We start from the raw sequence: 27,619 nt of genomic DNA, 5'->3' as shown, positions 1-27,619 counted from the left end.
GATTAAGTTATCAAGGATGGTTGGGACAGGAATCTCTGCCTAGTGGTCTTTTATCTCTTGCATCCTTTCTTCTCTTAAAATATCAGATTAGTATATCTGATATATAGACACACACATACACAGTGAAATATACATACTGAGATATATATGCTTATATACATAAAATATGTAATTTTTAATTGATAGATCCAGCCTGCCTTTTATAAATAGTGCAATTATCACTCATTTGTAGAGTACATTGGAGTCACTGCATTCAAACGTCTGGAGATGCAGGAGGCAGTCACTCTGAGTTTCATTTGTTAGCCTTGGAAAAGAAAAGGAAGTCATTTGTTGTTTTTTATTTCCTACCTCAGTGAGTGTTGTTAGATCTGAATGCAGCCATCATAAGCTATAACCTAGAGCTCTATAGACCATTGTACCTTGTGTACCCTAATTATGGAACCATCGGCCACCTCCCTTAACAAGTTAGGAAGCTGAAGTTGTAACAGAGTTAAGCTTTATCCACCAGTTATTCAATTCATATATTTATCACTTTATTTAGTCACTTGGGAATTCATTTACTCATCTACTTAACTATCTACCCAAACATTCATCTATTATCCATTCATCCCTCCCTCTTGCCCTTTTCTCTTTCCTTCCATCCATTCATCTCTTCATCTGTCTATTCATCTGCTCTCATTTTCCTTAATTACATTAATTTATTCATTCATCAATTACTTCATTCATTCACATATTAATTTACTCATTCAGAACTTATTTACTTTTTCAGTAGATATTTGCTGAGTATTTCTTTTGTCTTGGACCTCTTCTAAGCACTGTGGGTACAAATGAGGCTAAGACAGAATTCCTGTCCTCAGATAACATAAGCTAATGGTTATAAGAAAGGCCACAGACTATGGATTAAAATCTGGCTTTGACATTTTTAGTTATGTGACTTTAAATTGCTTTACCCCATGCATCTTATAAAGCCTTTGTAAAACAAATAATAAAACTCACCTTGTAGAGTTGTGTGAGATAATTAAACAAGAAACACCCTACCTTGGTATCTCCAAGCATGTGTTCAATAAGTGTTAGTCCCTCCACAATCTGTGATCCTTACTCACCTGAAAACACAACCCATCTTCCCCTTCCTCTCCCTCCCTCTTCCTCATCCTTTTGAACACTTGATATATTCAGGCTCCTTGGTAATAACCAATGTGTTGGATCATCAAACTCAACAATATCACAAAAGCTGGCAATTGGGTCTTCTGCCCCAGGCTCTGCAACTGACTGTCTCTGAGATCTTGGGACCCTAGCTTTATCTTAAGTCACTTGGAGGCAGTGAATGCTCTAGGAATGGAATCCTCAAAGTAAAATATGCAATTCCACGTCTTCCATTGGAACATCTGGGCAAACTTTACTAAGGTTTCAGGATATACCGTAAGCCTTAAAGAATGACTGTAATCCTCATAATGAGTGGTGGGATTGGGATCTGACTTTAAGAGTACAAATCTACACACCATTAATCAGGAAGCACTCACCAACACCTTGGGCTCTGGGTAACTGCATGTATGAAGTGAAACACAAGTATATGACTATATTAAGAGCAATTAAGTCCTCTCTAACTCTGAAAACTATAATCCTGTGAAGAAAGTGAGTGGCATTTTCAAAAGATTTTCTGATAGATGGCTTCTTAAGGTGATAGACTGAAGGCATACAGACTTGGATTCAAATCCTGACCCTGTCCTTTATCAGCTGTGTGACACTGAGTGAGCTGCCCAGCCCTTGGAACCTCCAATCCCTTCTCTTTGAAAATGTGGATAATATGGTGCTTGGCTCACTGGGTCCCCAGGAGGACTTGATGAGATGAAGGACAAAAACTCTCTTGTGATGAGATTTCAGTAGAAGGTTAAGAAGTGTTAGCTATTATCATTGTGGCTGTTGTTGCCCTTGTTGTGATCATTTCAATTTTCTTCCATCCATCCACCACATGATAGGAGATACAGCATCTAGCTGGGAAGGACAGAGTCCTGTCTGGTGATTCCTATTCACTAATACAGAAGGAGTAACCCTGTCTCTGGGTGACACTGTAAGGGCTTGATGTTAAGCTGGGCTGGAATCCTACAGCCCCATTATGTAGAGAGCAATTAAATGTTTTATGGAATCCTGAAAGCAATTAACACTGAATGCTGACAAATCAACTAACATGCTTTAAAAGTGATGCACACTTTCCTCTGCCCCTTCTTTTCCTCACTGCCTGACACCACCCCTCCTTCCCCCACCTCTTAAAGTATGGAACATTCTTTCTTCCTCTGTCCTGGAAATGTGCTTGTCAGGAGCTTGTCAGCTCTAACTCTGAACACTTCTCCATTTTATTTATGTATATTTTGAAATTGATGATGTCAATGGCCCTGGGATCTGGGCCACTCTGACCAGGAACCAGGGTGTTGTTTGGAACAGTCTCTTATCCCATTGGCGGCTCTCCTCCCATAGAGTCTGACCAGCTTGGTCTGGAGTTTTAAAATAGTTCCAGTGTCAGTTCTTAGGGATTCTCATTTTCTGCTTGCTCATTTTTTACCCAAATTTTTCTTCCTCTTGAGCCAAAAAGACTGTGTGTGGCAGTGGAAATAGCATAGGCCTTGGGGACACGCAGGGCTGGATGTGAACCCTGATTCTCCTGCATGCTCATAACCTGCCCTGAGGCGGGATTTTTCACTGCTCTATGAGACAATTTCTACCTCTGGAAAAGGAGGCTGGGAATTGTCCCTATCTCAAAGGGTTGTAGGGAAGAGGGTTGACTTTAAGAACTCCACAAACAAGGCTTACGTGAATTCTTGGCACATAGGCGGCCTCCAGGAAGCATTAGTCACTTTCTTTTTCTTCTCCCCTGATTCTTCTCAGTCCCTGGTTATCAGTGTCTTTTCTAAGGACAGCGCTGGAGGAATTGGTCCTTATCAGGCAAGTTGGGGTCCCACTATCCTTGGAAGGAATGACCATCCAGAATCCTTTTGGGAGAAATAGAATGAGAAGAGAGGATCGATGCAGAGGAGAGAGGTCTCAGAATGGGCCAAGTTTTAGTTAAGCACAGTCGGACACCAAATTCTCCACCCATGCTTTTGAATGATTCAGGTGGCAGGAGAGTGGAGGACTAGTCTCTCCACCAGGGAATATGGGTTCATGTCCTGCTACTCCCTCTGGGGCCTTGGATTAAATGTTCAGATTCCTTCCCTGTTCTGCAATGTCAGCGTCTTTAAAATCAAGGTGCATTAGATCCCAGCTCATGAGTTCTGTCGTGGGATTTATTTTCATCCCCTCTCCTCTGCCTGAGCTCCTGCCCTTCCAGCTTTTCTACCTGTCTCACTTTTGTTTTGCACTACTGTGCCTCTCTGCATCTCTGCCTGTTTCTCTTTGTCTTTTATTCCCTGCCTATGTAAGCACTTTCTGTATGGCTTCCTGTCTTTGTCTTTCTCCCTATCATCCCTTTTTTGTCTTTCTATTCATTATTTTAATTTCTGTTGCTGTGAGTGTATCTCAGTTTCTCGGTCCTGTTTTTTACTTGAATTTTGGCCTCTCCCTCTCCCTAGCCCCCCAACATCCCTAATTCCCTCTCTCCACCCCACCTAGGAAGCCAAATTTCTTCTGTAGCCCCTCTATCCATGTAACTTTACACAGCGCCACAGGGTAAGATCAATTGGAGGAGTGAAAGTCAAGGCCGATTTTCTGTCCTAAGCTTACCCTGGTGTAACAGAACAGAAACATCAGCACCCGTGTCCTGTTTAAATTGAATTTCCTTGTTTGTTTCATTTGTTTTGCTTTTGAATGAAAACAAACAAGAGCAGCAGAGGAAGAGGGTCCTAGGAAGGTCTGACAGCAGGGCCAGCTCCTGCTGCCGTGGACGGGTTGCTGGAGTCGAAGGTTGACCCTGAGCAGAAGTCTCCACTCAGGGCCAATGGCTCAGGCCTGGCTGGGCATCCATGGTCCCTGCCCTTGTCTGGCCAGAGGCCCAGACACCCTTCTTGTAGCTGCTCTCCAATTTCCTATTACCCAAAGTAATTAGCCTCCGTCTTGTCTTGGCTGCCTTGCCTTTCTCTAATTGTGGAAGGCTGCCAAAGGGTCCTCAGCAAGTATGCCAGCAGCAGCCAGGCCTGATTCCTGGGGTGGGGGATGCATTCCCACACATTCAGAGGCTTGCCCCAGACCAGCCCTCATCTCCCTGGCTTCAGCTCTATGAAAGGAATGCCAAGGGAGCCTGGGGACTGTACCTAAGTGCCAACATCCATGGTGGGAACAGAGGCTTAGGCTAAAGGCTCTATCTTAGCAGGGTGGGTAGAGTTGGGAGAGTAGAAGAAAAAGCAAGGCCTCAGTATTGTAAAAAAAAGCCTGAGGTTGGGAATCTGAAAGCAGTTTTTACACTTTCTCTCATTGGTACCTTGGGTCAGTTCTTCCCCCTCCTTTGGTCTTAATGTTCTTATTTGTGACACGGGAGGGATAAATTCAGTGTCCCCCGAGACTCACACACTGAGGTAAGAATGGAGACTCTGAACAGAGGTTCTGATTCCCAGTACCACCAGTACTTTCTGGATAATGCTGGTAGTCATAATATTATTTTATTGTTGATATTCACTATGTACCAGGAACCATTCTAAGGTATATGTAGTATCTTTTTCAGTTCTAATGATAAACCTATGGAGAGGGTGGTCTTATTTTTTATCCTCTCCCATTTCACAGGTGGGAAAGCTAGGGCTTAAGGGAGTGATCATTTTTGCCCAATGTCACATGACGAGAAGGGGTAGAGCTGAGATTCATACCCAAGCTGATTCTTTAATGTGCACCCGCTCCTCCCCTCCCCTCCTCCCCTCCTCTCCTCCCTCCCAAAAGCACCTGATGAGGTATGAGTGGAAGAGAACTTCCTAACTGCAAGTGACACTGTTTGCAATGGAAAGAACACCAGGCTTGGGACAGGAAGACTCAGATCACAGCCTATAGGTGGGAGGTGGGGGTACTTCACACCTCATTCTTCTCATTCGTAAAATGGAGATGATCAGTCTCATCCATAAAAATTGAGATAATTTGTCATACCTCCCCCAAATTAAATTGGATAGTAGACAGAAATTTGCTTCAGCGTTTTCGTAAGATTGTGTACATGTATGAAGGGCTATCAGTGCCACTCTATGTTTTTCAAAAAGCAGCAACAGGAAGGACAATCGATTTTGTGCATCCACATCCCTACCACCACCAGCACACACACATCAGTTCAAATTAGGCCTATGAAATCAGATGGTGGTGGGTTTTTACCTACCCACTGTGTGGCCTTGGGCAAGTTTCTTCACCTCTCTGTTTCAGATTCTTTTGTTTTGTTTTGATTTTTTGAGATAGAATCTGGATCTGTCACTGAGGTTCTGGAGGGCGGTAGTGCAATCACAGCTCACTGCAGCCTGGAGCTCCCAGGCTCAAGCCATCCTCCCACCTCAGCCTCCTGAGTAGCTGGTACTATAGGCATGTGCCACCATGTCCAGCTAATTTTTATATCTTTTGTAGAGACAGGATTTTGCCATGTTGCCCAGGCTGGTCTCAAACTCTTGGGCTCAAGCCATCCACTTGCCTCGGCCTCCAAAAGTGCTGGGATTACAGGTATGTGCAACCACGCCCAGCCCGCTTCAGTATTTTATCTGTAAAATTGAATCATAATAGGATCTATTTCATAGGGTTATGAGGATACAATGAACTGAAATAAGTAAAGAGGACAAGATAATGTCTAGCTCATTGTCAGTGCTTACCAAATGGCAGCAGGAGGAGGCGTAACCACTGTGACTACTATCTGTGATGACAGACATTACCTAAGCAGTCACAAGTGGGATGGCCACTGCTGACACCATATGTTCACAGCCTTCCAGCAGGTTGGTGTTCTTCTTCCACACTGGCCACTACCCACCACTCTCCAGGCACACTTGCTAGAGTGCGCCAGTCTCTTCCTTTCTCAAGGTCTTTGTCTCTACTGTTCTCTTTCCCTGGAATGCCCTTCCCTTGGCTCTTCCCATGTCTGATTCCTCGTTGTCCTTCAGGTCCATGATTAGATGTTGCCTCTTTAGAGATGCCTTCCTTTGCCACTTTTATCTACCTGCCCACCATGCACACGGACACACAAAGCCATGGTACTCACTAACACTGTAATGATTTAATATCTATTTACTTGTTTCTCTAACTAGAAGGACATCAGACCAGGGTCTGTGTCTTCTGTGTCTGCCTTGTTCATCCTCTATCCCTGGTACCTAAAACAGTAACTGACACTAGTTAAGAATCCAATAGATATTTGTTGAATGATTTGAACACATTTTCAAGTCCATGTGGAAATCCTGTAGACACTGACTTCTTCCTTTCACTCATGTAAAATTTCCTACTCACTTTCTCACCAAATACTCAGAAGACACCCACTGTGTGTCAGGCTGCGGTCCAGTACTATGTCTCTACATCTGTCTCTAGGTTTCTGTGTTTCTATTTCTATCTTTCTCTGCCTGCCTTCCTCCCTTGGCTACCTCCTTCTTCTTTCCTCCCTCCCTCCCTCCCTCCCTCCCTCCCTCCCTCCCTCCCTCCCTCCTTCCTTCCATCCTTTTTCCCTACTCCTTCCTTCCCTGCTTCCCTCCCTCTTTCACTTTTTCTTTCTTATAAACCTTATTTAATACAATCCTAAAAGCAACTCTGTAAGGTAGGTGCTATTATTCTCACCTAATAGTTAAGGCAACTAAGGCACAGAGAGGTTAGGTAACTTGAGCACAGCCACAAAGCTAGTAAGTAGAGGTAGATTTCAACCCAGCCAACTTATCTCCACTGCCTGAACGGAAAATTGCCACACTGAATTATGGGAAGAGTTGGGCATATAGAAATGACGGGTCATATGTGGAAGCTGTGGCAGGGATCTTGCATACAAAGATCCCTGCCTAGAGGGGTTGGAAACAATACGGAAAACAAGCTTTTAGTTTTCACACACAAACTACATAGCTGCCATTGAACTTCTAACTTTGTCCCTTCTCTGCAGTCCTTACAGCATCACACACAGTTGAATGTGGGATCTATATGAGGACCCCTGCTCCTCCCCAGGGGTGGACTCCCACTGTCATTTGTGCGACGCTCTTGACTCCCAGCTCTCATCTGCCGAGCCGTTTCCCAGCACGGTCAGACTCCCATGTGTCCCAGCAAACAAGTCTAGGCTCCTGGCCCAGCGATGCTATTCCAAAAGCCCAGGGGCTGGGAGCCTTGGATGGAGCATTGCTGGCCTGTCCACCATCCTCAGGACACCACCTCTCCTGGGCACAGCCTGGGAAGCACATCACAGAAGCAGCCAGGGCCACCACCATGGATACTATAATTATATATTAGATGAAATCCCAATGTTTCCCTTTGTTTACATTCCTGCCCTACCCTCTTCATTTCCTCTCTTTGTGCCAAAAATCAGCACAGAATTTACTGGAAACAGCATGAAAGTTATCAGGAGCCCTCCAGGCTGGCTTTCAAAAGTGCTTTTCCAGATGATAGGAGGTGAGATTGCTGAGGGCCATCCTGTCTCTGGCCTTCAGCAGCTGTGGGACCTTTGGCAGGTGGTTTCTCCATTTGTAGAAGAGGACTTGAAAGGGGCCATCTCAGATGAACTTTTCATGAATTCAGAGGCTGTGCATCTTAAGAGATGATGGGGCCAAGTAGACGGACCCCAGCCCCTGGCAACTGGGGAGGCAAAGGTCTAGTCTAGGTGAAAGAATTTTATTCAGCTTAAGGCCAAATATTTCTGCTTTCTCTTAGCATCAGTGACCCAACTTGTTCAGTGGGCCTGTTGGGCCACATCCCAGATAGGACCCTGAAGGGACTTTCAGCTCCTGTGAGAAGAGAGCACAGAGGAAATCTTCCATGCTGACCAGAGGCCTGGGCTGCAGCCCAAGGTTTATCCAGAACACTCCAGGGAAAGAATCCAGGAGAGGCTTGATAGGGCTCTTGTGCTGCTCCGTTCTGGCTTTTTCTTCCCTCTGTGAACTTTTCTTTCTTTATTTCATTTCATTCATGCTTTCCTTCCTCCATTCTTTATTTTCTTCCCTGGCTCCCTCACTCCTTCCCTCCCTCCCTCCTTTCCCCCTCCCTCCCTCCTTCCCTCCCTCCCTCCTTCCTTCCCTCCCTCCTTTCCCCCTCCCTCCCTCCTTTCCTCCCTCCCTTCCTTCCTTCCTTCCTTCCTCCTTTCCTCCCTCCCCCTCCCTTCCCCCTCCCTTCCTCTCTCCCTCCGTCCATCCTTCCTCCCTCCCTCCCTCCTCTCCTCCTTTACCCCCTCTCTCCGTCTCTTCCTCTCTCCCTCTTCCTTCCTTCCCTCCCTTCCTTCCTTCCTTCTTTTCTTCCTTCCTTGCTTCCTCCCTTCCTCTCTCCCTCCCTCCACCCTCTCTCCTCCCTTCCTTCATTTTTTCCTTCCTTCCTTGCTTCTTCCCTTCCTCTCTCCCTCCCCTGCCCTCTTCCCTCCCTCCCTCCCTTCATTCCTTTGTTCATTCCTTCCTTCCTTCTTTTACCCCTCCCTCCTCTCTCCCTCCCTTCCTCTCTCCCTGCCTTCCTCTCTCTCTCCCTCCCTTCCTTCCTTCCTCCCTCCTCCCTCCCTTCCTTCCTTCATTCCTTTGTTCCTTCCTTCCTTCTTTTACCCCTCCCTCTTCTCTCCCTCCCTTCCTCTCTCCCTCCCTTCCTCTCTCCCTAACACCCTTCCTTTCTCCCTCCCTCCCCAATCCATTTCTTTCTTCCCTTCTGTTTCCCTGCTTCCTCTCCCGTATTGGAAACGTTGCTCCTTTGTTTTCTCCTTTTGTTCTTTTTAAAAATTGTTTCTGCCTGGCCTTTTATTTCCTCCTCTTCCCTCTGTTTCTTCTCTTTTCTTTCTTTTTCTCTCTTTCCTGGTCATGAACACTACTTCCCTCTCCATGTCACCCTGGCTTCCTGTCCATCTGTCTTCTTTTTTCTTTTTCTTTTTTATCAGGGGTCTCACTATGTTGCCCAGGCTTGTCTTGAACTTCTGGGCTCAATCCATCCACCTGCCTCAGTCTCCAAAAGTACTGGGATTACAGGCGTGAGCCACTGTACCTGGTCCATCTCTGTGTTTTTGTATCTGTGTATACTTCTCCTTTACTTGCTCTCTCTGTGTCTGTACCCCTGTCTCGTTCTCTTTTTCTTATCACTTCTTATTCCCTGTCTTGCTCAGCCCTAAGGTCTCTCTTCTAGCCTCCTGTGCATTTTTCTTTCTCTTTCCTCCTTCGATACCCCACAGCCCACACCAGCCTAAGTATAAGGATCTGTGCCTATTATCTGATTCTGGGATGAATGACAATTCAGGTGTGGACAAGGGTCTTGGAGCTCAGTAGGGACATGGGTGACTGAGGTCCCCAAACTTGAGTGGAATGTTAACTTCCCTTTACTTTGATTTCCGGTTCTGATTGGTTAGGGGATGGGGGCAAACACAGCAGCCTGGCGACTCAATTGCATCTCGTATCAGGTCGTGCTGACCTCTCCAAAGTGCATAGTTGGGGCCTGGGAGAGGGGAATAGCTGTCCTCAAGCCAGAAGCAAACACAGCCAAGTATCCCAAGCCAAGAGAGACTCATAGGGGAAAAATAACGCTGTTTTTGATGGACAGTGAGGCTCCTAAAACCTGCTGGGGACTCTCAAGTGGGCTGTTTCTTTCCTCATACTGCTTCAAGATTCCATCCAGGAAGGGGACACCAGCCAGAGTTCCAGAGGGACAGGGCACAGACTGTTCATGTGACCTCGTGAGGTGGGGAGGGGGTGGGAGCTGAGGCTGCACTGGAGGGCTAAGTCTTGAATACTGTGCAGAGGAGCCGCACTTTCTCCTGCAGGCAGAGGGGAGCCAGGAAGGGCTTTGGAGGATGTATCTTAACCTGTGTTTTGTGGTGACAACCCTGACCATGGTTTGGAGAACAAGCTGAGTTGAGTTGAGAGTCAGGAGTTGAGTTGAGGGGCCATTTGGTTTTGATAAAAGGGAGAAGGATGGAGTCCATACACATTTGGGGACCAAGGGAGTGTTGCTGTGATTGAGGGATATGCTGTGCTGAAGTGGAGCAGCACAAGCTCTGAAAATATCTGGAAACAGATTTTTCGTAACTGACTGCAGTGCATGGTCTTTAAGAAAACACATATTTGTTGACCATCTAGGAGGTGCCTCACAGTAAGGTGGGCACTTGTGCAGCAGAACTAACCAAACCAAAGTATTTGCTCTCATGGAGCTCATATTCATAGTGAGGAGACAGAGAAGGGACCAGGCTGTTACCAGGCACTGTAAGTCATGCTCTAGGGACCATGGGAACCTCAAGGAAGAGTCTTCTGAGGAAGTGAGAGGAGGGATTGCAGTACATTGACCAGTGTCCCTGAAAAATTCACATCTACCTGAAACCTCAGGATGGGTCTTTATTTGGAAATCATCTTTGCAGATGTATTTAGTTAAGGATCAAGATGAGGTAATACTGAATTAGGTTAATTCCTTAATTCAGTGACTGAAGTCACTCTAAGAGGAGGAGAAGGCATAGCAAAGAAGGTATGTGAAGACAGAGGCTGAGCTTAGAGTGATGCTGCCTCAAGTCAAGGAACACCTGGGGCCATCTGGAGCTGGGAGAGGCAAGGAAGGATTCTTTCCAGGAGCCTTCAGAGGAAGCATGGCCCTGCGGATGCCTTGATTTCGCACTTCTAGCCTCCAGAACTCTGAGAGAGTATACTTTTGTTGTTTTAAGCCACCAAGTTTGTGTGCCTTTTTAATGGTAGCCCTAAGAAACTAACATGGGGGAAAAGAGGTTTTGGGACAGAGGACAGATTGCGAGCAGGGTGGGGGATGAGAGACAACATTGCAGCAGAGAATGTAGCTGGAATGTGGAAGTCCAGGGAAAGTAGGGGATTTGGGACTATGGAGGCAGGCGAGGACCTCATCAACTGACCTGGGAAAGCTTCCAGGGAGTTGGTATGAATGAGCTTCATTGCTGTAGAGAGTAATTGACTTGCAAGGGGAAGGCCAAGCATCTGAACAATGCCTAGAAAAGAGGAAGTGGGTCCCTGAGGCCATAGAAATGATGACCATGAAGAACATTTGAGTGACTTTGACTGTTTATTCAAGTTAAGAAAGGGCACAAAAGGATGCACCCAATGTCTTCAACCCTCTGTAGAGCTGTGCAGGGTTCGGGGGCACAGATGCGTTCACTGTGACTCCAGAGAGCAGGACAGTGGTGCAAGGCTACAAGGGAGGTTGATTTCAGATCTCCAAAGGAAATGTTCTATCACTGGCCTTCAGTGGGCTGGCAGTCTCACAGGGCCACTTAGATCCCCATGCTCAGGGCAGCAGGGAGCTGTTATGGATGAGGCAAACTCTAAGCCGTGCTTTATAAGGAGGGAGTTGCCAGTGATGGCAATGAGTCAATTTGGCCAGATGCTTGATAATAGGGAGGAGTGAAGACTGCAGTAAATTAGGCATGGCACAGAGAATACTTAGTTCTATCTGCTTCTTACCATTTGAGACTGTTGATTTGGTGTTGATACATCTTTCAAGCCAGAAATCTAGATGTTTATGTGAAACCACCTAATTATTACATGCCAGCAACCAATTTAAAATTGGCCAAATAAACCAATTTTGTAGGTAACAATTAACCTGCAGGCCATTCATTTGGGAACTCTCATCTAGGTCAGTTCTCTCAGTGTACAGATGAGGAAGCTGAGACTCTAAGAGCTTCATAGGTAACATAGTCAAGGCAGAACCAGGAATGACACATGGGAATCCTGACTTCTGGCCTCTGTCTCTTACCATTAGGCTGTGACCATCACTTTCTACTTTAGGGTTCCTTGTCAGGAACAAAGCACCCAGTTAGTTCAACATAGGGAGAGGTTTTTGGAGTGGGATCACAAGCCCCACCTAGGCTGCATGCCCAGCTTTGCTGTCCATCCACCTAGGTCCTTGGGCAAAGAGCTTCATTTTTCTGATTCTCAGTTTCTTTTTCATTGCAATGAGGGGCTCAGATAGAGAAGTTCCTTTCTGTTCTGATCATCTAAGACTCTAAGAATGAAACCAGGCTAGAGGCCAGGCTTCCTGACTTTTCCCTGCTCTTATTTTCTTGGCTGTGGGTCCATTGCTGCACATGGAGGGGCTGCCTTCCCCGGATTCCCACCTGCATCTGTGAGGGAGATTGTGAGCAGCCTTGAGTCATCACTGGAAAGGTGTTAGTGGACTGCAGGGATCATCATTAATGATGGATAGAGAGTCAGAGGTGAGAGAGAATCCAGACTTCTGGCATTTTTCTTGCTGCTCTGTTTTCCTTTCCCCCAAAGACAGACTCCCCCATCCACCAACAACCCTATTCCACTTTCAACGTTGAATCACAGTAGAGCTGAGACTGCAAACACCCCTGATCTAAACCATCTCTCTTTGTGGGAGAAACTAAAGCCCAGGGAGGAGATAGGGTTTGCCCCAGATCACCCAGAGAGCCAGAGCCAGAGCTGGGCTGGACCAGGGCTCTTCACTTCCACTATAGCCTACCTGCTGCTTTCGTCCTAGATCCAAGAACCCATTTTACCCTCATTCTTTGGGTATCTGAGAGTCTAAGAGCATGGAGTTTTGAATCAGTTTATTCTAGGATCATTTTAAATCTCTGGTAGTTTCTGGCTGTGCAAGATGCTTATTTCTCTGGGGTCTCAATTTCCACATCTATACAGTAAGGGTATTGCTATTTTCCATGTTAGAATTTTGTTGTGAAACAAATACACCTGCAGTGCTCCCAAGCATAGGGTGTCCAGCACAATATTAAACACATACCAAGTACATATAACAAGGTCTTTCTTTCTTGAGTAGGTCTTTTTTTTCTATTTTTGTTTTTGTTTTGTTTTGTTTTTTTGAGACCGAGTCTCACTCTGTTGCCCAGACTGGAGTGCAATGGCGTGATCTTGGTTCATTACAATCTCCACTTCCCAGGTTCAAGCGATTCTCCTGTCTCAGCTTCCTGAGTAGCTGGGATTACAGATGCCACCAACATGCCCAGCTAATTTTTGTGTTTTTAGTAGAGATGGGGTTTCACCATGTTGGCCAAGCTGGTCTCGAGCTCTTGACTTCAGGTGATCTGCTTGCCTTCAAGCCTCCGCACTTGGCCTTGAGTAGGTCTTTATCTGCCAATTGAAGTGATGACCTTGAAGGGGACTCATGCTTGGCTAATTGTCCTGCCCACTGTGCAGTCACTCACATTTTTCTGTTCCTGAGCATCTCCCAGAAGCCCTTTGGACATGGGATGTGGCTAATTTGAGTTATTTTCCTCCGTCATCTGATATTATAAGAGATACCTTTCCTCCCTCTCTTTTTATTCTACTAGTCCTTGAATCTATGCCTAATATGTTTCTCTTTATCATAGAAAATGAAAACCGGCCATAATCTAAGAGCAGAATAGTTTTTAGAAACCATGGTTTAATTACCTGTAAATCTATAACATATAGCCTGCCACTTAGCAGGTACTTAATTTAGCAAACATCAAAGATCAGTAATAAGTATTACAGGTGGAATGAATGAAGCTGTCTGTCATGGAAACAGCTATAGCTATCAGCCAAGAACACAGTGATGATGTGGTTCCTGCCTCCCAATTGTTTTCATCATGTACCATTTATCAAACTCTATTACATGGCATTCCTTATGCTAAGATCTTTTGGTCCACTAACTGTTTGAACCTTAATAATATGGTTTCCTCTTAGGTAGATACTATCCCTATTTTACAGGCAAGAAAGGTAAGATGGGAAGGCTTAATGATTTGCCCAAGGTCACCTAATTAGTAAATGGCAGAACCATGATTCTTTTTTTTCTTTTTCCGAGACAGAATCTCGCTTTGTTGCTCAGGCTGGCATGCAATGGTGTGATCTTGGCTCACTGCAACCTCCACCTCCAGGGTTCAGGTGATTCCGCTGCCTCAGTCTCCTCAGTAGCTGGTATTATAGGTGTGCCCCACCACACATGGCTATATATATATATTTTTTTGGATTTTTAGTAGAGACAGGGTTTTGCCATGTTGACCAGGCTGGTCTCGAACTCCTGACCTCAAATGATCCACCTGCCTAAGCCTCCCAGCGTCCTGGGATGACACGTGAGCCACCAGAACCATGATTCTAACACAAGCTGTCGGATACCAAAATCTGCACTTTTGTATTCTTAGGCACTTCTCTCAGACAGTGACCAAGCTGGAATTCAAATCTTATGGCTAAAATTGAAAGAGCTTTGCCCAGTATTAGGGACAAAGTTTTAAGCAGCTAGTCATCTTGGGGTAGAAGGTGATTTGCCCCATAATAAAGGCATGGGAGTTCTAAGGAGGCTGTGATCTCTAAGAGCCAGTGTGCCTTTGGAGAGGTGCCTTTGAGCTGGTTCTGGAGGAACGGATAGCACTGAACATTTGGAACTGGAGAAGTTGTTGCATCACAGGCAGAAGGAATAGTTGAAACGAAGGCAGGGAGGTAGGATATTGAAGGGACCAGTGGGGTACAACAGAAAGTTTGAGGCATTTGAAATGTACAGTATATGAGGCTGGAGAGGCAGGACTTGCCTCATAATGTATGCTAAGGAGCCATTGGGGGATTTCAAGGAGCAGTGATTAAGGCCACATTTGGATTTTGGAAAGATCTCTGTGGTGCATAAGTTAGAATAGGGCAGACAGAAGGTAAGGAGACTAGTTCAGGGTCTGGCTAAGAGAATGAATCTAGAATTAGAACAGTGGCAGGGGTTGGAGAGGAGGAGGCAGATGATGGGAGCCATAGCATGTGGAGCTGTTGCGCTCACAGTCTTCTTTAGGAATCTATCAAAGGACAACCAGTAAGCCTGCCTTAGTGAGAAGACAGCCCAAGGTACAAAATGTAAAACTCCAGTTTGTAGCTGGTAACCTTTGAAAAATTACCTAACCTTTGAGACCAAGCCTTTTCCTGCATCCAAAAAGTGAGAGTAATAAATTTTTCTTCAGAGTGTATCTGTGAAATTAAAACCAAATATTGCATATGTCCATTTCTGGCACCTAGTAGGCCCTTTATTCCTAAGAATTTCCTGTTGTCCTTTCCATTTGCTTCACTCTTTTTGCAGTAAGCATTCATATTAATTCTCCCTCTCCACCCCTGTCACTGCACAACTTCCTTCTCTGTCCCTCCCCCGCCCCCCAGGATGCCAGAAATGAAATAACATTCTTTGCATGTTTGTTCTAAAGCTCCTGGCAGTCTTCCCAAAGACCCCTGGATGGGTCAGGACTGATTTGCATTAGCATGTGTGAGGCCAGCCTAAAGGGGAGGGAGAGGTGCTGTTTACAGGGACTTTCAGCAGGCACCCCTGCCAGAAAAAGAAGTTACTATTTCTTTCTGGGAAACATTCACAGATTAAAACAAGCAAGAAAGGCCGGGAAGCTGTCTCGCTTGTGGAGAGGTTGTGTGTGGGTGAGCTGCCTATCTGACTCTCACAGCTGCATCCAACTCCTCTCACCCTTATCACAGGCCTGTCCCCAGAAATCTCTCCTCCAAAGAGTGTAGTAACTTAATACCATTACATAGATCTTTCTTAATCATATCTATGGCCTGTAATGGGGGAAGAGAGAGGACAAAGGGGCAAGGAAGACACTCAGAAGCTACAGGATAAATAAACAGTAATTTTGCTGACTTGTATACAGATATTAAATCAACAAAGAAAATCATTTAAAAAAAGAAAAAGAAGAGGGAACACCAGAGCATTTTTATTTGTTTGTTGTTGCTTTAATCTTGTTAATTTTTGAACAATACACTGTCTTAGAGTTATAACTTTCTTCTAGGAATTTCATAACCTTTGTCCCAATGTAGGTAACAAATTACAGGCCAAGGGGAGTCCCCTCAAGGTGTCTCAGACGTACTGGCATCATGAAATGTGCCATTTTTAGAGATGAGAATTATGCCACTGACAGAGAGGACAAATGAGTTCCGGATGCTTTATTAGACTTTATTTAACTTCCCATAATTTCTCATATTCCTCTTCAGTCCACAATCCGAATATGCTTTCTTCAGGCACGACTTTTGCCTTCTCTTCATGACAGTGTTCGTGTAAATACTTTGGAGTGCAAAGAAAAGAATCAATGATACAAATGGCTATTTAAGAGTGCTTTCGATATACCAGGCACCGGTCTAAATAATTTCCATAAGTTAATCCATCCACTCTCCTCAGTGAGACGGTGTTTTTTTATTATTCCTATTTTACAGATGAGAAAACCAAAGCCCAAAGAAGTAAAAAAAAAAATTACCAAAAGCTATACCACAAGTCAGTAGCAGAGCCAGGATGTGAACTCAGATATTTGGCTCCAGAGTCCAACTTCCTGATTATTCACTGATTCAACATCCCCAGAAGTCACATTAGCATTTAAGGAGCCTAGTACACACCACAGCATGTGCTCTCCCCCTTCACAGGGCCTCGGAACATGCTGAATCTTTTAATCTCTTCCCTGGGTTAACAGTATTCATTCTTCAGTGTTCAGCCTAAATCTTATTTGGAGTCTCGCTCTGTCACCCCAGCTGGAGTGCAGTGGTGTGATCTAGGCTCACTGCAACCTCCGTCTCCCCAGTTCAAGTGATTCTTCTGCCTCAGTCTCCTGACTAGCTAGGATTACAGGTGCCCACTAGAGACAGGTTTCACCATGTTGGTCAGGCTGGTCTTGAACTCCTGACCTCAGGTGATCCTCCTACCTCGGCCTCCCAAAGTGCTGCAATTACAGGTGTGAGCTACCACGCCCGGCCTCAGCCTAAATCTGCATCCTCAGAATGTCATCCCCAGAATGCATAATTTAAATTGTGTACCTCACTTCTTTTCTTTATTACAATTATCAAACTTTGTAATACAGATTTATGTGTGTGTTAATGTTCCCTGTTAGATTTGACAGCTTATGGGGTATAGTGCTTATGTTATTTATCTGTGTACACTTAATTGTAGAAACACAGAGACACTCAATAAATATGTATTATATATGTAAGTGAATGCACGTAATATCACATTTTATCATTGCTAGAATTATGAGGCAGGTACTTTTCTCCTCTCACTTTAATAAGAAAATGAAGGCTCCCAAAGATTCAATAAATTGGCCCAAGTCACTGAGAGAATAAATGGCAGAACTAGTATTTAAAAGCAGGTCTTGCCTGATTTTAGAACTCAGGCTCTGACCCACTGAACTATATTCCCTCCTGCTAAGCTTTAGGGCATGGTTTGCTCTAAAAAGTTCTCTATTCTTCTGGGAGGAACCAGTTGTATACACAAACCATTATACCACAAGCCAACTGAAATGGTGAACTGGTTCTATAACATCACACAGATCGTGGGCTATGGAAGAAAACCTGGGAGAGCAAGTAAGTTATTAGCAGCCAGGGATGACTTCCTCCTGCCTTTATTTATCCAACACACATTTATTCTTTAAGGGTATGTTCAAATGTGACACCCTCCCTGTTAACATTACTGTTTATTTGTTCTATTAGTTTTTGAGTATCTTTTTCTCAGTACACCTCAGCACTACATTCTTGGAACTCAGAGGTGAACAAGACGTTGTCTCTGCTTCCATGGAACTCACGGTGAAATGTGGTCAGTGATATGAGAGCTCAGAAAAGAGAATGCCTTTTAGCCCAGTGAAAGCTGTCTGGAAAGGAGGACATTTTATTTAAGTTTTAAAGAATGATCGGAATTAGTAAGATGCAAATAGCAAGAAAAGGAAACATGATTTTCCAAGAAGGGGAGGTCATATGTGCAAAGTTATTGATAGGCAAGGCAACAGGGCACATTTGCAACCCCTACTCAAGTCATTATAGTGCAATGGAACAAATCTGGGTGATGAAAGAAGTTGGTAGGGCTCGAATCATAAAGTTGCCAAACTAAGGTGTGTGGACTTTATCTTGAAAGTAACGAGAGCTATTAAGGGTCATGAGCCAGCTGCTCAGTTGACATTGTCAGATTTGCTCTTTAGGAAGATCACTCTGGCTCATACACTAGCAACAGATTAGAGGTGGGACAAAATTATAGGAAGTCATTTGGGAAGCTATTCCACAAGCCCGGATGAGGGTCAGTGAGGTCTAGTGTAGGCAAGAGTTGGAAGAAAGAAGGGAGATTAAAATCTTCAGTGTCAGATTAACAGAGGGTGAGGGATGAGTCACAGACAATCCCTGTGTACATGAGCATCCTGCCTGATGCTGGTTGATAAGAACTCCACTCCAATTCTTTGCCTCTTAGGTGGGCCCAAGGTACAGCAGTACTGGTGACAGCCAGAAAACTTTCTCCTAACCCATCCTATGGACTGTAACTGTCCTATGGAGGATAAACAATAAGTAAGCTTGTTTGAGTTAGCAAAAGTCCCCATTTTTTTCTTTCTACTTTTTATGGTTGGTTAGCTCTCATCTCTTTCTGAAAAAGGAAAGAAAGTCTTTGGGAGTGTCACTATTATATGAGAGGCCAGTGGGGTTGAAAGAAGAATGAGTTGTGGTTTCTTTCCCCAGAAGCCTCACATACCATTGGGGATAACAGCAAGTAAATGATTGATAATGACAGTGTCATTCATGGCTTCATGTCCTAGGTACTGACACTCAGAGGAATGAGAAGCTAGTCCTTTCTGAACAGGTATGGGTGTCTCCCAGAGCCTGGAAATTTGGTTCTGCACCAGGTGGAAAGAGACCTAACCAATGTTGTGTGGCCAGGCAGTGGTAGAGGTTTTGTTTGCTCATCACTAGGCTGAGCTGCAGAGCCAATTGTAGGAGCAATCTTCTTTCGGGAGCAAGAGTTCACTACAGTCCTGCTAATAATAACCACTACCTACCCTACTATTGCTTGACTATTTAGAAATGAACCAGATGCTCAGTTAAATGAGTGATTTAAAAACATTATCTTGTTTAATCATCACAACAACTTTACAAAGCATATTTACATGAGTTTAGACTCTTGAATGCAACTGACAGAAACTCAAATCAAAGTTGTTATGGAAAAATAGAATGCATCTGCTTACATAACTGTGAAGTCTAACAGGTGTGCTGACTTCAGCCCCAGCTGAATCCAGGAGTTCAAATGATGTCATACGACTCTGTCTCTCTATCTCTCTGCTCAAATTTGCTGTGTGTTGGCTGTATTCTGAAGTAAGTTTTCCTTATGAGGGGGATGAAGATGGAACATAGCAACTGTAGACTTTGATGGTACTTCATGCTTATAATCTCAGAAAGAAAGAAACACACCACACCCCTTTTCCAGCATCTCTATCAATCCTCAAGAAGGGACTCTTGCTGCCTTGCTTGGCTGGTGTCACCACTCCTCTGGTGGGAAGCAGGAACGTAAGTCCCACCCAAACCACATTGAGAGTTGGAGAAATAGTTCTTCAGTGGATAAGGAAAACAAACAATACTGAGAGCAAAAACTGTTATTCTCAGAGTCTTCTTATCCCCATTCTACAGATGACAAAACAGAAGCCCACACATCACGGGCTAAAGGGGAAAAAAGCTTGGGAGAAGAAGGAAGTTTTTAGCAGCAAGGCATGACCTCCTCCTGCCTTTATTTACCCAACACACAATTATTTTTTAAGGGTATGCTCAAATGTGACATCCTCCCTATTAACATTGGGCAGAAGCACAGAACTGGGTCCATTATCTAGGTCTTCCTGATGCCAACGCTCTGGATCCTGAACTACTGTTGTCCTGCATTGCCTCCCCTTACACTGGATGTTCTGTCTGAGGAAGGTGTGGGAAGGTGGAAAACCCTATTTGGAGGCAGCACCCAAATTAATGAAAAGAGAATAGGTGAGGAAGGTCACAGGGCGAATAGACTGGTATGAATTGTGAAACAGTCTGCTGTAAGGAACTGCCTAGAAGTCCCAGCCTCGTATCCAGCCTTTGGGAAATGTTTGCTGAGCCAATGACGTCAAGACTCATTGTTGCAGAACAGAGATAAGTGAAGGTGGCTGGACTGGCCAAGAAGCTAGAGAGCCAAAGTGCCTTAGTACCATCTTAGTCCTTGGACCAGTGCAAACCTCACAGAGATTTTTCTGCAAGAGGGGGACCAGTTTTGTCTTCAAAGTCAAGGTGAAAGCAGCACAAGGAACCCTGGACCAGCAGTTGATTAAGTGCCAACTCTATCACTCTTCCACTATGCGTCCTTGACTCGAAAGCCCCCTTCCCACTCTTGCTGCAAACATCAGATTCTCTGAATGTAAAATGTGGGCAATAAACCTGCTTTGTCTTGCTTTCAAGGTTATTTGTGCAATATGCTTTGCAAAGTGTAAATTGATAGATGTCAGAGATGTGTTCGTTTGTTTTAATCATGAATACTGAAGTAAAATAAAGTATGGAGAAAGTTCAATAAGCCACCACGTGTCATTATGCAGGATTACTGCATGTTAGTACTGTCGCATTTGCTTTAGAGCTCTTTATTTTCTCCTAAAAGAAATTAAAATTAAAGACACACATGAAGACTACTCATCAAGTGGCCTTCTCAGCTCTATTCTGCCCCCACCATCTCTCCTAAAACACAACCACTCTCCTGAATCTGCATTTAGTCTAATCCATAGAGTAAAGTGGGTTTGTGTTTGTTTGTTTGCTTGCTTGCTTTTAAATTTGTGCCATTGTCCTTAGTTTCATGTGTAAGCAAATTGAAACTGCAGCTACTTCCAGCTGACAACTCGCAGCTTGTATTGTTATTATACTATTAATACTAATTTAATTTCTTTAGTAACTATGTATTCAAAACCAAGTCACAAAAAGTACCCCTGGGTGTTATCTCTCTCCTGGGAGCCTCTTTTTCCCCCTTTTATGTCAATACCTGTAAGAAAATAAATAATGTAATAATATGTTCTTCTAATCTTGTGCTTACGCAAAGCCTTACGTCTCCAAGAGCTTGTCCAGCCGTGGCGAGGTCTTATCAGGGCCGGATGCCCCAACCGTGCCCAGCCAGCCAGTTGCCCCCATTCTGGTAACTCAAGGTTTCTAAGGCTGATGTGTTCAGTCGACCAGAGAGGCTTATCTTCATGGGGCAAAGGGAGCCAGATGGTGTATGAGACTCTGAGATACTAGATGAAGGCTATACAGGGTTGCCTGAGTTCAAAGCAGCAATCAAACTTGCTGGCTGTAGTAAAGAGGGACAGCATGATACAGAGTACACAGCCATTATGGTGGCGGCAGACAGACTTGGATTTTAAACTTGTGCTCTGCCACATCTCAGGCAGGTGTCTCTCCATAGTGACTGCACCCACTGTGAGCCTGTTCATATAGTCTGCACAGTTGGGTTGAAGAGGCACCTCCTTTGTATGTTTCTGAGGAAAATAGAGATCAGGCACATAGCACCCATTGTGCCTCACACTTACTTATCAGACACATGAATGATGGGAAGAAATTGTAGGTTGGTCCCTATAGGCAAACAGAGACCCTAGCACTATGGCCCAGAGAGCAAGCATCAAAGGAGTGAGAGATGGCAAACAAACAACAAAACAGAAACAAAATTGCCCAGTATAAAGGCTCTCTGGAGACCCAACTGGCACACAGCACTCAATATGTTAGTCATGCGATTTCTCATATTTTACCCCCACCCCCACACACACGACACACACACAGCTACATGAATACTCAGTACTCAGGGATATGCTTCAGTACAAACATCCATACATGAATGGACCACATAACTACTCTCAAGGAAGATAATTATAACCAACATAATGAATGCTGTGGGCTAGTCACTCTGCTAAGCCTTTACTGATATTTTACAATGATTACAGGACCATATATATATACACCCACACACACATACACACACACACACACGTACATATGTTTAAAATTTTATATGTATATAAAATGTTTATACAGATATACATTGTGATATTTGTCATAATGCCCACACACTGACAGGTATATACTCAATCATTAATTTGTTTACTTATTCAACATATCTTTAATATTCCTCTGCTACGTGTCAGATTCTGGCTATGTAAAGACAGAAAATGGCTGGGAATGGTGGCTGGCACCTGTAATCTCAGCACTTTGGAAGGCAGAGTTGAGAAGATAGCTTGAGGTCAGGAGTTCAAGCCAGCCTGGGCAACATAATAAAACCCTGTCTCTCAAAAAAAGAAAAAAAAAATCTGGTCATGGTGGCATGCACCTGTAGTGCCAGCTACTCAGGGGTTGAGGTAACAGAATTGCAAGACCCTAAGACCCTGACTCAAGAAAACAGACAGATAAAATGCAGGCCTGGCCTTTCAGGAGCTCACAGCCTAGCGGAGAAGATAGTGTAGGAAACATAATGTAGCTATAATGAAGTTCTTTGCAAGACACTAAGCAAAGCACAGAAGAGGGACAGCTCTTCTTCTCTATACTGAAACATCCCTTACATTAGTTTAATTCAAGTGTTGGAGAAGGCTTCCCAGAGGGAGGGACATGTGAAAGAGTGGAAGTTCCCCAGAGGGGTGACAGGCATTACAGGCAGAGAGAGCATGCAGCAGGGACACAGCAAAAGCCCATAGGCTGAGGAACAAGGGCATGCTTGAGAAACAATATGTTGTTTAGTATTGCTGAAGCATATAATGAAGGCTGAGAAGTTGAGAGGAGAATGGCAGGAGTTAGGGAGATAAAGTCCTGATTTCAAATCCCTTTGTGAACCAGCTTAGGGATAATAGATTTTATGTTATGGGTGGTGGAGAGAGATGGAAGAGCTTTGAGCAGAGGTAAGGCAGCACTGGATAACCATTTCAGAAAAAGATCCTTGGAGAAGTGTAGTGAACAGATTAGGGTGGTGTGGGATGTAAGGAGGAAGCCGGAGAGACTGGGAGATGATTGTAATTGGCCAGGTAAGAAATCATTGCAGCCTGAGCTAGAGAAGTTGCAATGGAGGAAAAAGGAGATTGTGACATCGTTAAAGTGTGGGCTTAACAGAGCTTGGAAACTGATTGAATATGGGAGTGAGACAGAAGGAAGTGTTGAGGATGATACCCAGGGCATGACTGAGTGACTCAATGGATGCTGCTGCCATTCAGTGATGAGAAGGATGACAGGAAGAACAGTTTTTGGGGATGTGAGAAGTATGAAGGTAGGAGTTTAAGATGTCTTTGGACATCCAACGAAGATATCCAGTAACTAGGGGTAATATTAATTAGAAATTTACTTTAGAATTCCACATGCAAATTGTATATATGGGCCCATGCACGTGCACACACACACACACACACACACACACACACACACACACTTGACAATTACCCTTAAAGAACAATCCTAGGAGAATAAGGCCTGTTGAGGTAAAAAGCTAGAACTTCCCTGTAACCCAAGGAAGAGAATATTATCCCATTGTTCCTATATTATCACCAAACCTACTGACCTCTTTGAGCCTATTGGCTCAGTCAGGGAGTCAACAGTGAATTTATAGTAAAGCATTGAACTTTCATTTCAGACATTCTTTATTTCACAGTATAAACCTGGTGATTTTTCTGTACCTGCCCCTTGTAAGGCAAGACATTTTCCGTTCTCTGTGCTTTACAGAAGACTATGGCATTATTATTGCATGGCATGAGTTAAGAACTGAGATGTGGAATGACAGAAAGTTAAGAGCCCTGGCTCTGAAATCAGGCTGTTTGGGTTTGAATCATTGCTCTGTGTATTCTAGCCAGGACATACTGGACAAGTCACTGAAGCTCACTGTGCTCCCATTTCTTCCTGTGTAAAAAGAAGATAATAATAAAACCTACCTCATGGGATTGTGGTGAAGTTAGATGGCTTCATAGCACATTATATGTGCTTCATCAGTTCAAAGGTTTTGTATATGAAGTGCAATGCTTAAAAATGTCCTATGAGGGCTCAAATTGTAGCAGAAAGAGAGTGGTATTTAGAATCAGGCTGGGTTGAAAGCCTGGCTTGTCAGTTACCAGTTGGATGAGCTTGAGCAAATCATGGCAAAACCAGAGCTTTAGTTTCGTTAATTATAAAATGGTGATAATAACCATTATATAGCAGGCCAAGAGGGATATCAGAGGCAATTCATATAAAGTCCCTAGCAAGATGCCTGACCTAAAATATGTGCAAAATACATGGTTGTGTGATCAATAGTTCTAGAATCAGTTTTCCCTATTGTTTTCCATCTGTGAATGAGGCATGTGTTAAGTCAGGATAGGCTATGCTTTGCTGAGTTAACACAAAAACTTTAGTGTACAACATAACAAAGCTTTAATCATCACTCACTGGACATATATACTACAGGTTGGCTGGGAGCTTTATTCCAACAGTTAATCAGGGATCTACACTGATGGAGACTTTATTGAATCATAACTATACCTTCTGGAATACATTGGCCTATGTGATCTTCATGGAAGGGTAAGAGACGGTTAGAGAAGAAGGCACATCAAATGTTACCCCACAGTTCACTAGATAGAAAAAAATCACATGGCCCCAGATGAAGAAGAAAGAAATCATATTCTAAGAGTGAGATGCCATGGGTAGTCTTTATGTAGGTAAGATCACAATCTAGGTGCATAGATTTTATATGTGTGTGTGTATACATACAAACAAATATATACATATACTTATACATATATATGTGTATACTTGTATACACACATGTGTATTTTACACATACACATATATATTCAAAAAACATTTTTTGAGGTCCTACTATGTGGTCCGGCATGGTTTTTGGCCCTGGGGATATATTGAGTAAAACAGACTAAATCCTGTTCTCATGAATTTTGTATTTAAGTAGGAGTGACAAATTCAACTAAATATTATAAATAAGTAAATTATATAAAGAGAATTATAAATCTTGTAAAGGAAAAAATAGAACTGGGTAAATGGTATTTGAAGTGTAGCACTTGGGGTGCAGTCAAAATTTAAAAAGAGAACTTCATGGAAAAGGAGGTGGGGGAAGGAACTGGGGAGAAAACATTTCAGGCAGAGAGAAGAGGATGAGCACATTCTTGGGAACATGCCAGAAGTTCAAGGTGAATCCCCCCACTAGATTCAATACAGTTATTTCTGTTTAGCCAAAAAATAGGAAATGCTGATGAGGATCATTAAGAATGGTTGTTCCATAATAACTATGTATTGTGCTGTTACCATTTGTTAAGACATGGGCTAAGGGATCTTATCTACACTGAAGAATCGTAACGGCTCAGTGTGGCAGGTGGAACTACATTTATTTTACTGCCAAAGAAACTAAGGCTGGAGGAGACCAAGTACTCACCCAATGTCACAAGCCTGCAAGCAGCGGAGACTATCTTTAAACAAAGAACTTTCCCCAGTTCTTCGTCTATGACCCTAAACTCTGCACCATATCATTCCTTTGCAATCTGCGGATTCCTACATTTACAAATTTCAAAAAACCCATAGCTATTCACTTAAGGTTTCATTGAAGGTTCCCTGTTTCATCTATGAGTAACACTTTCTACTTAAATGAGAAAATATGGCACAAGTGTTGGGGTGGGAGGTGTTGCTCAAACTCAGAAAAAAAAAAAAAAACTAAACTAAAGATAAAAGAGAACCATGTCAACATTATTGAGACATGATACTTCTAACTGACTCCATTGGTTTTGGTTTTTCTGTTTGACATATAATTCACGTACCATGAAATTCACCTTTTTAAGGCTACAATTCAGTGGATTTTATGTTATAGATATTAACAGAGTTGTGCAACCATCACAACTAATTCCAGAACATTTTCATCACCCATAAAAGAAACTCTGTAACCCACTAACAGTCATTTCCATTGCCCCCTCCTCCCAACTCCTGGCAACCACGAATCTACTTTTTATCTCTAGGAATTTGCCTATTGTAGACATTTCATATAAATGGAATCATACAGTATATGTCCTTTGTGTCTGGATTCTTCCACTTAGCATGTTTTCAAGGCTTAGTGAATATTGTAGCTTAAATAAGGACTTTATTCCTTTTTATGGCAAATAATCAGTTATTTAGATATACCACTTTTTGTCTATTCATTAGTTGATGGATATTGGGTCATTTTTCATAACATTTTCAGTCTGTTATGAATAATGCTGCTGTGGAAATTTTTATGCAAGTCTCTCTGTGGAGATATGTTTTCAGTTCTCTTGGTTAGACAGCTAGGAGTGGAATTTCTGGGTACTCTGAGAGTTCCATGTGTGTGACTTTGAGAGGAACTACTTGCTAATACTTGTTATTTTGTGTCTTTTTGACTATAGCTATTTTAGTGGGTATGAAATGGTGTCTCATTGAGGTTTTTATTTGCATTCTCCTAACATGATGTCAAACACATTTTCATCTGCTTTTTAGACATTCGAATATCTTCTTTAGAGAAATGTCTAAATCTTTTGTCCATTTTAAAATTGTGCTTTGTAAATTTTCCATTTGTAATGCTGCTTTATATATTCTAGATAATACACCTTTATGAGATAGATATGAAATCTGTAAATATTTTATCTAATTATGTGAGTTGTCTTTTGACATTCTTGAAAGTGTTCTTTGAGGCATAAAAGTTTTAAATTTTGATAAAGTCCAATTTATGTATGTTTTTTGTTTGCTTATGCTTTTAATGTAATATCGAAGAAAACTACTGCCTAATCCAAGGTCATAAAGATTTTCTCTTGTGACTTCTAAGGGTTTTATAGTTTTAGCTTTTACATTTAGATATTTAATGGCCTATTTTAATTTTTGTATGTGGTATGATATAGGGGTCCTACTTTCTTCACTTGACAAGGCTACCCAAGTGTCCCATTTGTTGTAGAGTCTTTTGTTACAGAGAGTATTCTGTCCCCATTGAACTTTCTTGGCACCCTCCTTGAAAACAATTGACCATAAACCTATGAGTTTATTTCTGTGTTGTCAATTCTGTTCCATTGATCTGTGTCTATCCTCATACTAATGTCTGGCAGTCTTGATTACTACAGCTCTGTAATAAATTTTGAAATCAGAATGTATAATAAGTACTACAGCTTTGTTTTCTTTTTAAATATTGTTTTGGCTGTTCTGGATGTCTTTCATTTACATATGAATTTCAGGAGCAGCTTGTCAATTTCTGTAAAACAAATCATTGAATATTTCAATAGAGATTTTGAATCTACAGATAAATTTGGGAATATTTCTAATTTAACAGTGTTAAGTCTTCCAGTCCATGAACACAGGATATCTTCACATTTATGCATGCCTTCTTTAATTTCTTTGCATTATATTCTGTAGTTTCCAGTGTTCAAATCTTGTGCTTCTTTTGTTAAATTTATTCCTAAGTGGTTTTAGTTTTGATTCTATAAATATGGTTTTTTAATACTGCACAAGGGAATGTGCAGTATTTAAATTTTATTTTCTGATTCTTCATGGGTAGTAAATAGAAATGCAGTTGATTTTTGTATGTTAATCTTGTAACCTGCCTGACTGAACTTATTTTTAATTAATTTTTTATTTCTAATTTTTATGGGTACGTAGTAAGTGTATATATGTATGAGGTACATGAGATATTTTGAGACAAGTATACAATGTGTAATAATCATATCAGGGTAAATGAGATATCTGTTACCTCAAGCATTTATTATTTATTTGTGTTATGAACTTTTAAATTATGCTCTTTTAATTTTATATGTACAATAAGTTGTTGTTGACTGTAGTCACTCTCTTTTGCTATCAAATACTAGATGTTATTCATTTTGCCTAAT

General features: G+C 42.8%; 1 protein-coding gene across 8 annotated transcripts in view; it reads left to right on the top strand.

The window, feature by feature from the left end:
- The window catches only part of ASTN2 (astrotactin 2), a 1,016,905-nt gene that overhangs the window by 956,672 nt on the left and 32,614 nt on the right, over positions 1–27,619 (top strand). The gene's annotated exons all lie outside the window — the stretch shown is intronic.

Source organism: Callithrix jacchus, chromosome 1 (assembly GCF_049354715.1).
Source record: "Callithrix jacchus isolate 240 chromosome 1, calJac240_pri, whole genome shotgun sequence".
In the NCBI taxonomy this organism is placed as follows: Eukaryota; Metazoa; Chordata; class Mammalia; order Primates; family Cebidae; genus Callithrix; species Callithrix jacchus.
This window is presented reverse-complemented; position numbering and strand designations above follow the sequence as displayed.